Raw genomic sequence first — 12429 nt, 5'->3', positions numbered from 1 at the left:
GTATATAGTTGTATATTCTAGTTGTAGGTCCTTCTAGTTCTTTTATGTGAGCCACTGCCACAGCATGGCTACTGACAGATGGGTGGTGTGGTTCTGTGCCCAGGAATTGAACCCCAGCCGCTGAAGTCGAGTGCGCCAAACTTTAACCACTTGGCCATCAGGTTTGGTTCAGAATGGTACATTTTTTTTTTACCAAGGATGAACCTACATTGACACATCATAATCACCCAAAGGCCATAGTTTACCTTAGGGTTCACTTTTGGTGTTGTATATTCTATGGGTTTGGATGAATGCATAATGACATATATCTATGATTATATTCTACAGAATATTTATTATCACATTTTTCAGGCCAGCTAAAACAGTAGAATTGACCTGTGCATCCTATCAGGAAGCATATGATGTCAATTTATCCCACTACTCTAGTTAACTTTGTCTCACTTGATTTGGTGGCATCTGCCAGATTTCTCCATTGTCAAGTTACCACTTTTCCTCTGCAATTAATAATTAATCTGAGGAGAGATACTTAGAGTCAGTTCAAACTTTCATCCGATTGCTTTAATATTCTTTGGTGATTCCTGCCTGAATCATTTATTACCATAATGTTGAAAATAATGATTTTCAAACTCCGTCATTCTATTTACATTTATTACTTGGTATATCTCTGTAAGAATGAGCTTTCCCCTCTCCTGTGTGTGTATATGTATACTGTGTGTATACATATATCTGTATGCACACATGTGTATGTATTTGATTTAAGTATGGATTTATTAATTCCTGTTTAATGGGGTTATAATCCATTACTGTCTTTATTCATATTGATTCTCAGTTGTCCCAGATTTGGCTGTGGGAATTCCTTTCAGCTGACTCTTATGTCATTTTGACTTGTTCTTATTATTTTGGGGGTACTTCCTAACTCTGGCACAACATGATGTTGAGATTCAAAGTGTACATTTTATTTTCCTCTAGCTCTGGATTAAGCCATTTTTTCAAGGATTCCTGGTTCCTTTTAGTGGTACATGGCATTTAGAAAAAGATACGAGTGCCAAGAGCCCTTTTTCTGTGATATGTCACAAATATTTTCTCCCTGCTTGTTATTTACCTTTTGAACTTTCTCATGGTGCTCTTGTTTTTTATTCCATGTAAAATTTGTTGTCAATATGAGGGGATTTATTAATCTTTTATTTTATTGAGTCTAGATTTTGAGCCATAGGAAATCTTTCCCAATAACCATGTTAGAGTCTTTCACTCACTTTCCTCTACCACTTGTAGACCATTTTTTACATTTAGATCTATAATCTATTTGGAGTTTATTCTTGTGTATGGCAGGAGAAATGGTTTAAATTTGTCTTTTTAAAAATGACCTTCCAGTTGCCCCAACATATTTTATGAAAATTTAACTTTGCCCCTATGATTTAATATGCCAACTTTATCATATACTAAACTTCTATATGTTCTTATGTCTATTTCTATCTCTGTTCTCTTATTCATTCCAAAAGCTTGCTTTCCTATTTATGTTACCATACAGTTTTAAGTACAGAGGCATAATATAACATTTTAATATTGATTTAATATTATGTATTAAATGTTTAATATATATTTGACACATTAAAGATATAATATTCTCTTTGACAGCTCTTTATTTTCAACTATTCTCACACGCTTATTTTTTCCGTATATTTTTCCCTCATTGCCAACTTCACTAGGTCCAGAAGACAAAAACAAAACTAAAAAACTTAGAGAAAAATTTTGTTCAAGTATGTTTTGTTTAATTTTTCCTTTTTAGATATTATCATTCTCTAGAAAAAATACGCATTTTTCTATTGGTAACATATAAAATTCTTTCACTTTGAAATATTGAATTAAAAATGAATTTTCTAACACAAACATATACAGAACTAATCTAAATCAATATGATATAGGATATAAATTGTGTTATTAAAGTTGTAATCTGTGTCCATCGTATCTACTATTGAATTTTTAGAGCCAATATATTCTGGAACATAGTATGTACCCAATATATGTTTATCAATTAAATAAAACTGTGTCATCCTGTACTTGAATTTTTTCTCTCTCTCCTCTCAGATACTGTTAATTAGATGGGCACAGTATAAATTACAATTTCTTGTTATTTAACCATCCACAGAAAAAAGAAAATAATGTGTCAATCTGATTATCGACTTTATTAGTCATATTCTTCCTACAAATATAAAATGTAAACTTTCACTGAAGATTGTGAAAGGGTGTAAAATGAAGTTGAAGAGAAAACTGTTTTAAAAAGAAGGAGATTTGATTAGGAGTTCAATTTACCTTAAAGCTAAAGCCATTAAGCTGAAAAGATGAAAGTGCTCCAGAGCACAGGAAGTAGAACGAGTAAATTATAGTAGTGAATTGTGCACTACAACAAAATGATCTAATAAGCTAGTAATTTGCCAGATTATTATGAACTAGAAAGTCAATTTAATAAAAACAATTTGGTTTATATTGCTTCTAGCTTAGTTGTGTAGTTTCACAATCATCTTTTTAAAAAAAGTATAGTAGTTTTAGTCAGAGGACTACATTTTCATAAATTAAAATTTATGCTGCTAAAAAGATTATTGTCATTATCCTGATAATGACCACAGTTATAAAAGCATCCTCTCAAATGCCGCAATAAATCAAGACTTAGTTATTGTCTAGCCATTATTTTAATCTTTCGTATATGCCCTGTTTTGGGAATCAGTTTTTTTTTTTTCTAAAAGAATCAATGGAGGGCCGGCCCCGTGGCTTAGCGGTTAAGTGCGTGCGCTTCGATGCTGGCGGCCCGGGGTTCGGAACCCCGGGTGCGCACCGACGCACCGCTTCTCCGGCCATGCTGAGGCGTCTCACATAAAAAGCAACTAGAAGGATGTGCAGCTATGACATACAACTATCTACTGGGGCTTTCGGGCAAAAAATAAATAAACAAAAATTATTAAAAAAAAATCACTAAAAAAAAATGAATCAATGGAGGCACTTTTCTATTTTCCCCTTTACTGGAATTTTTGAAATAATCATGGTTATAAGAACTTTTGATACATTCTTCCGTGGGTATTAAGGGATTAGTTAAATGAGGGAAGATTCTCATGTCCTAAAATTTCTATACTGTTAGTAAGAATTACTTAAAAAGTATTAGAGCAGAAAATGTCTTAAAGCTATTTATTCTACCCTTTCTTTGGGAAAATGGGGCAATTAAACTTGTAAAAAACTTCCCCAATTTCATAAAATTTTAGTATAAAATTCAAATTCTCATTTTTTAATCAACCATAGAATGATGAATGTTTGGGATAAATTAGTTGATAAATTTTTCCATGAAATTTACCATTTTAAAACTATTACATTAAGTGTGATGCTTTCCCAAAAATATCTACGAGAACTATACATAATGGTGAAGTGTTGAACACATTTTCTTTAGATCACTAATAGGTCAATGCTGCTACATCATTTATATTTCTATTACAATGGAGATTTTAGCTATTGAAGTAAGACATGAGGGGAAAAATGGTTTAAGATTCTGGAAGGGCCAGAACGTGGAAAAATTGGAATTCTTATACACTGCTGATGCAAATGTAAAATTTCAGCTCTGACATGTAAAGTACTGTGGAAGTTGTCATTTCTGTGTGTACAAGAAGAATTTGGACCAATTAAAAATCAACAACTTTTTTTTTTGGACCCTTCAGAGAACTTAGGTCCCGGGGCAAACCACTACCCTGAAATTTGGAAAGAAAGGTAAATTCAGAGAGAAACAGCTGAGATCTGCTAATCTGGAACAAAAGCCACTGTGGCCATAAACTGGTAGGAACACTTAACTGGTAATTTTTAACAATTGTGGTAAAATATAAATACCATAAAATTTACCATTTTTAATCTTTTCTAAGTATACAGTTATTGGCATTAAGTACGTTCACATTGTTGTACAATCAACACCACCATCCATTTGTAGAACATTTTAGTCCTGCCAAACTGAAACTATGTAGCCATTAAACAATAACTCCCAATTTGCTACTCATCCTAGCCCCTAGCAACCACCACTCTACTTTTTGTCTCTATAATTTTGATGACTCTAGGTATCTCATGTAGGTGGAGTCATACAATATTTTGTCCTTTTTGATTCTGGTTTATTTTGCTTACCATGTCTTCAAGGTTCAACCATGTTGTAGCGTGTGTCAGAATTTCCTTCCTTTTTAATGCTGAATAAATCCCATTGTGTGTATATACCACATTTGTTTATCCATTCATCCATCTATGAACATTTGGGTTGCTTCCACCTTTTGGCTATTGTGAATACGTCATCCGTCACTTAACCATGAGGATAAGTTCTGAGAAATGTGTTATTAGGGGATTTTGTCATTGTGATAGCATCATAGAGTGTACTTACACAAACCTAGATGGCATAGCCTACTACATATCTAGGCTATATCGTATGAATTTTGTAGGACCACCTATGTATATACGATCCGTCACTGACTGAAACGTCATTATGCGCACATGACTGTAATGCTGCTATGTGTGTTGGTGTACGAATAACTTGTTTGAGTCCTTGCTTTCAATTCTTTTGAATATATGTGCAGAATTGCTAAATTACAGTAATGCTATTTTTAACTTTTTGAGGAACAGACATACTATTTTCCACAGCGACTGCACCGTTTTACATCCCCACCAGCAATGCCCACAGGTTCTAATTTCATCACAACCTCACCAACACTCACTATTTTCTGTTTTTTGGTTTGTTTGTTTTATAATAGTCATCCTAATGGGTGTGTAATGATATTTCATTGTAGTTTTGATTTTCATTTCCCTGATCATTAGTGAAGTTGAGTATCTTTTTATTGCTTACTGGCTATCTGTATATCTTCTCTGGAGAAATGTCTATTTAGGTTCTTTGCTCATTTTTTAACTGGGTTGTTTGGTTTTTAGATGTTAATAAATGGTAATTTTTATGAATTGCTAGAGACTGGGTGTGAACTAGCATGAGACTGAGAAACTCCTGGGGGTTGCAGTCTTAGGGGAGCCCTCCATACTTTGGCATGCTTTACCTTCAGAAAACTCACCAGGTTCTCATCGTGAAGATTGGATGAGGATCCCCTGGTGGCTCAGGCAGAAAGAACTGAAGAGTGATCTTCCTGAAATACGCCCAGAGTTTTCTCCATAACAAAGGCCTACTCTCCAGAGTAAGGTCAGAGCCTTATCCCAGCTGAGAGAAGAGAATTCTTCCCACTCTCTCTCCCTCTAGCTTTTATTCCTCACGTAAAGGAGAAAAAAAGAGTCAACAGGGCTCAGAGTTTCAAGAAAATAGGTTGGAATGTTGCAGTCAAGGAAGAGAGTAGCGAGACTGAGGGGAAAAAAACCTTCCACTGGGGAAACGCTTGTGAAGGTCACAGCCCAGAGACACAGGCCAGTTAAAAAACTGATGATTTAATTAGAAAATTATAGAATATTCTTTCTCTCTCACACACTACCACACAGCAAGGCTCCAGCATGATAACAGTGGATTATAGCTGAAAGAGTTAAAAGACACAGACTCTCTGTGAGGAGGAGTGCTTAGCAAATCCCAAAACTCAGAAGGGAGACAAGAGCAAGGGCACGGGAGGCATTTCAAGCCTATGGTACATAAAGCGATAAGGAACATTAAATACAGCCTGACCCCTAGCCATATTAACATAATCCTCACATAAGGTTTATTTACCTCACTTCCTATTACCAGATACATGTTCAGCTATCAACAAAAATTCTAAGTCGTGAAAGAAAGCAAGAAAAAAAAAAAGTGTGAGGAGACTAAGCAAGCGTGAGAAGCAGATTGAGATATAACACAGATTTTAGATTCTTCAGACAGCGAATTTAAAATAAATATGATTAACATGCTGAGGGCTCTAATGGAGAGAGCGGAGATCATGCAAGAAGAGACAAGTAACAGAAGCACAAAGGTGGAAACTCAAGAAAAAATCAAAAGGAAATATAAGACATCCATTAAAAACACTGTAATAGAAATGAACAGCCTTGATGGACTCATCAGCGGACTAGACACAAACAAGAAAAGAATCAGCGACCTTGAAGATTTGTCAACGGAAACTTTCCAGGCTGAAATCCAAAGAGAAAATAGAATGAAAAATACACAGAACAGAACCTCAAAGAACTGTGGGACAATTTCAAAATATGTAACATAGATGTAATTGGAATACCAGAAAGAGAAGAAAAAGAGAATGAAGTAGAAGACGTATTTGAAGTCACTATGGCCAACAGCTTTCTAAAATGGCATAGCTGCTTTTGAAAATATTCTGGCAGTTCTTTAAAATGTTGAACATAGAGTTATCACATGACCGAGCAATTCCACTCTTTGGGGTACACACAAGAGAAATGATAATATATGTCTACACAAATATTTGTACATGAATGTTAAGAGCAGTATTATTCATAAGAAACAAAAAGTGGAAACAACCCGAATATCCACGGACTGTTGAATGAATAAACAACATGTGGTATATCCATGCAATGGCATTAAAAAAAAAAAATGAAGTTCTGATATATGCATCAACAGAGATGAATCTTGAAACTATTATGCTAAGTGAAAGAAGCCAGGCACAAAAAAAACAATTGCATGATTTACTTAAATAAAATGTCCAGAATAGGTAAATCCATAGGATAGAAAATAGCTATGTGGTTGCTTAGGGCTGGAAGGTGGGAGGAATGGGAGTAACTGCTAATAGGCACGTTCTTTTTAGAATAATGGAAATGTTCTAAAATTAGGTAGTGGCAATGGTTACACAACTGTGGGAGTATACCGAAAACACGAATTATATATTTTAAAAGGATGCATTTTATGATATGTGAATTACATCACAACAAAACTGTTATTTTTAAAAAAGATTAGGAAAGGAAGATATAAAAATGTTATAATAGTGTAATTATCGTGTATAAACCTCTCCAAACCTACAAAAACCATAATTAGAATTAACCAAATAATTTATCAAGTTTGCTAGACCAAGAAATATAAAATAAAAACAATAGCTTTTATTTATAACAACAACAAAAAGAAAGAAAATGCAATTTAAATAAGTATGACATTTATAATAGTAACAAATATATAAAGTACCTAACAATCTAATCAGGGGTGTGAAAAACATTGTAATGAAAAACTATAAAACATAATTTAAAGACATCAAAATGTCCTATAAAAATGGAGAAATATATTATTTTCTTGGAAAGGAAGTCTAGTGTAAAGATGTCAATTCATCATAAATTACTCTGTAGCGTCAATGAAATTCCAGTTAAAATTTGCACAGGATCTCTTAATGGAACTTGACAACATTGATTTAAAAATATGCAGAGAAAGGCAAAAGTCAAACATGAGTAAGTTATCCTTGAAATAGAAGAAGCAGATAGAAGAACTTTCACTTGTTGTTCTTGATACTTATTATAAGGCAATACATTTTAGAAGGATACAGGACACATAGAAGCCTAGAACAAAGTAAGAGTTAGAAGCAAAAGCATGAACGTAAGAGATCTGAGCGTATATCCTGCAGATTAGTGGTGAAATGATGGGGTAGAAAAGTCAGTTATCTATGTAAGAAAAAAAATGAAGCTGGATTTCCTTTTGAGGCACTACTCAAAAGGAACAAAGACAAAAGTCACAAATATGAAAGACAGTTCTCTAAAAGTTGTTGGAAGCCAAGTTAGGAGAATATCTTCATAAACCCTGGCAAAGATACTTAAACAAGACCCAAGCATTGTTTTTGTGTGTGTGTGTGTGAGGAAGCTTGGCCATGAGCTAACATGCATTGCCAATCTTCCCCTTTTTGCTGAGGAAGATTGGCCCTGAGCCAACATCTGTGCCCATCTTCCTCTATTTTGCATATGAGATGCCTCCACAGCCTGGCTTGATGAGCGGTGTGTATGTCCAAGCCCGGGATCCCAACCTGCGAACCCCGGGCTGCCAAAGTGGAGCACGAGAACCCAACCACTACACCAGCGGGCCGGCCCCAAACATTTTTAAAATAAACTAAATGATCTATCATTTCCAGTTGATTAAAAGTAAGAACTTTTTATCATAAGACAACTTCGGAGAGTGTAAAGTAAGACAGAACTCTACAGAAGACGCTTGAAACACTTGTAAAACAACAAAGATTAGTATCTTCCATATGTAACATATCCTACTAGTCTGTGAAAAAGACAACCCTATGGGAGAATAGGCCAGAGACAAGAACAGACATGTCCAGAAGGGGAAACACAAAAGGCTCATAAATAAATGAAAAATAGTTACAACTTCATTATTAATCAGAGAGATACATTATTATAACCATAATTAAATATACTATCAGACCCTTCAGACTGCCAAAATTGTCTGTCTATAGCAAATTTGATATGAGGCAAGGTAAATTCTCACTCACTATTGATCATAGTACAAATTGGTGTAGCCACTTGGAAAAACCGGTGAAATCTAGTAAATTTACCTAGGTAAAGTCACATACCAGCAGTTCCAACCCTGGACCTATATCCTAGAAGTCTCAGGTTCATGCAACTATAAACATCTTTGTACATGTGCACTACATCATGGTTCATATATAAAAATGCCCATGACAATATTGTTTGTAAGAGCAGAAAACTAAAATGGTCCAGATGTCTATCAACAGAAGAATGGATAAGTAAACTGTGATTGTTTAAACAATGGAATACTGTGCCACCATGAAAACAAATGAACTACTCCCATATCGCTAATATAGATAATTCTCAACTAATAATTCAGAGCATAAGATTAAAAGCGTGCAAAATATAGGTAATAATAAAAATTTTATTATTTACCAATATATACATTGATGGTAATACTATAAAGCAGAGTAGAGAATGCTTAACATAATATTTGGAGTAGCACTTTCCTCTGTGGGCAAGATAAGTATATTTTATTGGTTTGGACACCCAGGAAGACTCTGAAGCATAAACTATTATTTCTTAAGCCCTGTGGTGATTACATACACATTTACTTGTATCTTATAAACCCTACTTATGTGTTCTATACACTCACAATATTTAAGCAATACATTTTTATTGTTTTTAAATGAGCAAGAAAATCACAATGTGGATATATTTATGGTTTGAGCCAGGGGTTGAGGGGAATATTTCCAGGTGAAATATACTTTGCTACTACTTCAGGCACTCTTAGAGAAACATATTTCATAGCAATTTTCTTAAATCTTCATTTTTTAAATACATTTTTAAGAGCGCTCAGTGAGAGAGAGTTATCCTTACATACCGATGTAGATTTCCTATAACTGTTCTGCACAAAATGTCCTCAGCTTTCTTTATCCAAATCCTTGCATTGGCATCCATGACAACCAGAATATGCTTCAACTGTTTATCAGATCATAGTTTCATGCTGAGAGACAGTGATAAGCTACCACGTATCCAAGTAATTACATGATTTGGGAAAATGCCGTAGACTAACACCAACAAAAATGTGAATATTTCTTCCTCGTCTCATTACAGTTATAAGTAATAGTAATTAAATCACAGGTAAGTAGAGTATATGCGATTATATTGGGTAAATATCTTTATGCCATTTCACTACGTCAGCAAATATTATGATAAAATTTTGCCTTTTATGTCATCCTGAAAGATACATTTAATTTTATAGAAGATCAAGAGCTGAAAAGAGTAACATCTAGATTCATAAGTCTATTAAAATAATTTTATTACTTCTATAAAACCATGGCTTCTTTCTTCTCTACTAAGAGTTTAAGCATGACAGCAAGAATAGTAATGTTATTTTCCTAAGAAACTGAAAATATTCCACCTGACAAAATCTTTAATTAGTTTTGAAAACTTTAACTTAATATTATTTAGGGTTGGTAAAGAATTTTTCTCACTTTTGCAGCCAAACAAATCTGGTCAATATTAATATGTGTGAAATATATTGGAGAAGTTTTAAAACCATACTTTCAAATCAATATTAAATTTTGCTGTATACAATTGAAAATAGAGTTAGCTCCTCCAGGTTTAGGCAAACATCTCATTTTCTTTAGCCTGAACAAAAAAAATGCAAAATCCATTGCATTGAAGTTAAAACAAACCATTTCCCAGTAGCTGGTCTGTGTGAGTCTAGTGAGAAGTATAACAGGGCTGAGCAGAATAGCAAGAGGTCGGGGGAAGATGAAGACATCAGATCTGGTTTGTGGGTGTCTACGACAGGAGAGTGGGAGTAGAAAGGCTTTCCAATCCAGCTTCTTCCCACTGAAATTGTTCTTGGCAAGAACGCTAATGACTGCCATCTTGCCAAAATGAATGAACGTTTAACATTCCTCATTTTACTCATCTTTTCAGCAGATTATACAACACTGATCATTTTATCCTTCCCGAAAAAGCCTCTTCTTTTTATTTTCATGTCTCCACTTTCAATGTTACCATTTCAGAGAGATAAAGGCTTATTTCTTATTCCATCTGAAATAGGAACCCTGCTCTTCTCCCACCGGAAAAAAAAAAAAACTCTTTGGGTCTTGCCAAAATATTTCAATTTCAGTTATGAGTTTTATTTATTATTTGTTTGTTGTCTTCTTACCCTGGACTTTGAGCTTCTAAAGATCGTGGACCAAGTGGACACATCCAAGGTGTAGCAAAGTTCAGGCTCTTGGGGATTTATTCATGCTGATTCATTTCACTACTTTGTCATTCCAGTTGTTAATTTATTGCCTCTCTGTTCCAAATGTCCCTTTCGATATATGCTGTGATAATAGACAGAATCCCTTTACGTATTTCTCCTTTCAAGTGAGCACGATATTAAGCTTTCTCAGTAGAGGGCACTGGAAGGACACTGCAGGGAGAAGGGGCTCTCCTGCAGTTTACACTGCATCGTGGGTCGGCCGTGTGGGTGGAAGGACCTCTGATGGAGCTCTGCCCCGCCCACACACCCAGAATACATGGCCCCCCAGTGATTTTGCAGCTTTGGCCTGATGATAACCTTCCCGTGGTCCTCCTGATACACAAAAACTGGTGCCTTGAAAGATTCCTATCCGCATAGGTACTTGAAGTCCTCCTGTCTGGCGTTCTGATTCCCTCTCCAGGCCCCATGAGGCTCACTTGTAGCCCACAGGGTTCCCACTCCCTCTGCCACACGTGCCAACTGCTAACTCTGGAGGCTTCCTGCTTGCTTGCCTAGTGATTGCAGACCACTTCCAGCTTGAGCAACCAGGGAGCTCTGTTATCCAGTGGGATGAGCTACACTTCTCCAAGGTCTGAAGTTCCAAGTTTATACTTCATTTGGAACTCTCCTTCACCCCTTGGGTACCATTGAGAGATTCCTTATATCTTATGGTTACTTTTTAAGTCACAGATTAATAATTATTTACATTAAACTTCCCTTGTTTAACCCATTGTGTTGCTTCTGTCTCATGACTGAATCCAGACTGACACATTTGCATAATATTTTGATGGATGAAAGTATGATGATTTAAAATTAGAAGAAAAATCTTCTGTTGATGAACAATGGTGTAATTAACAAGTATACTTCACACTGGTGACATTTATCTCTAACTTAAATAATAGGAAGTGAAATTGAACATCTTCAATTTATTACATGATATCAAATTGTTCTCCATGTAGTTGTAGATCTTTCAGTAGAATGTGTGAGAGTTTATAGCAACCTACAGTGTTGCCAAGGACTTAATTTTGATAATCTGATTGAAGTAATTGTATATCATAGATATTTTAATTTGCATTTCACTGATTACTAAGGAGGTTCAGTATTTCTGTATATTTATTTACCTTTTAGTTTTCTCAGTAGAGGGCACTGGAAGGACACTGCAGGGAAAACTGAAACCTTTTAGTTTTCTTTTTTTATGTGAAGTGCTTATACAAATTCTTTGTCCATTTTTTATTGGATTGTCTGCTTTTTAAAAATTACTTTGCAAATGATTCACATATTCTTAAGACCAATTTTTGCTGTTATATATGTTATAAATGTCCTGTCATTTCCCTTTTAATGTGGTTTCTAATTTTATTTTTCCTTGATATACATGCTCTTTATTTTTAAAACAAAATATTCATTAGATGACACACTGAAAGTGTAACTAGTTTATTAAATGAGCTGTACCTGGCAGGGCACAAGCTGAAATGACTTTAATATTTGTCATCATGATCATTTAAACTCTCCTTGTAGAAAACGACTTTCCTTCCCTTGACTGAAATCTCAGGTAGATTTCATATATTTTCTGGTAATGCTAAGGTATAAAAATTTCAGTGTGAACTAATATAAAAAAATCAGTATAAGGTTTATCTCCTACCCTAGCTCAGACTTAACTCAGGCAAAGAATCATACCAAAGAGGAGTGAGTATGATGGTAGCTGTACGTTTCTTCCCTTTTCATTTTTTTACTGCCTCCTCCATTCCTGCTATTCTTAGGAAACTCCACAGTTGGGTTGTGGGAGA

This window comes from Diceros bicornis, chromosome 39, assembly GCF_020826845.1.
Source record: "Diceros bicornis minor isolate mBicDic1 chromosome 39, mDicBic1.mat.cur, whole genome shotgun sequence".
Taxonomy (NCBI): Eukaryota; Metazoa; Chordata; class Mammalia; order Perissodactyla; family Rhinocerotidae; genus Diceros; species Diceros bicornis.
The sequence above is the reverse complement of the archived record's forward strand: the minus strand, read 5'-3'. Positions refer to the sequence as shown.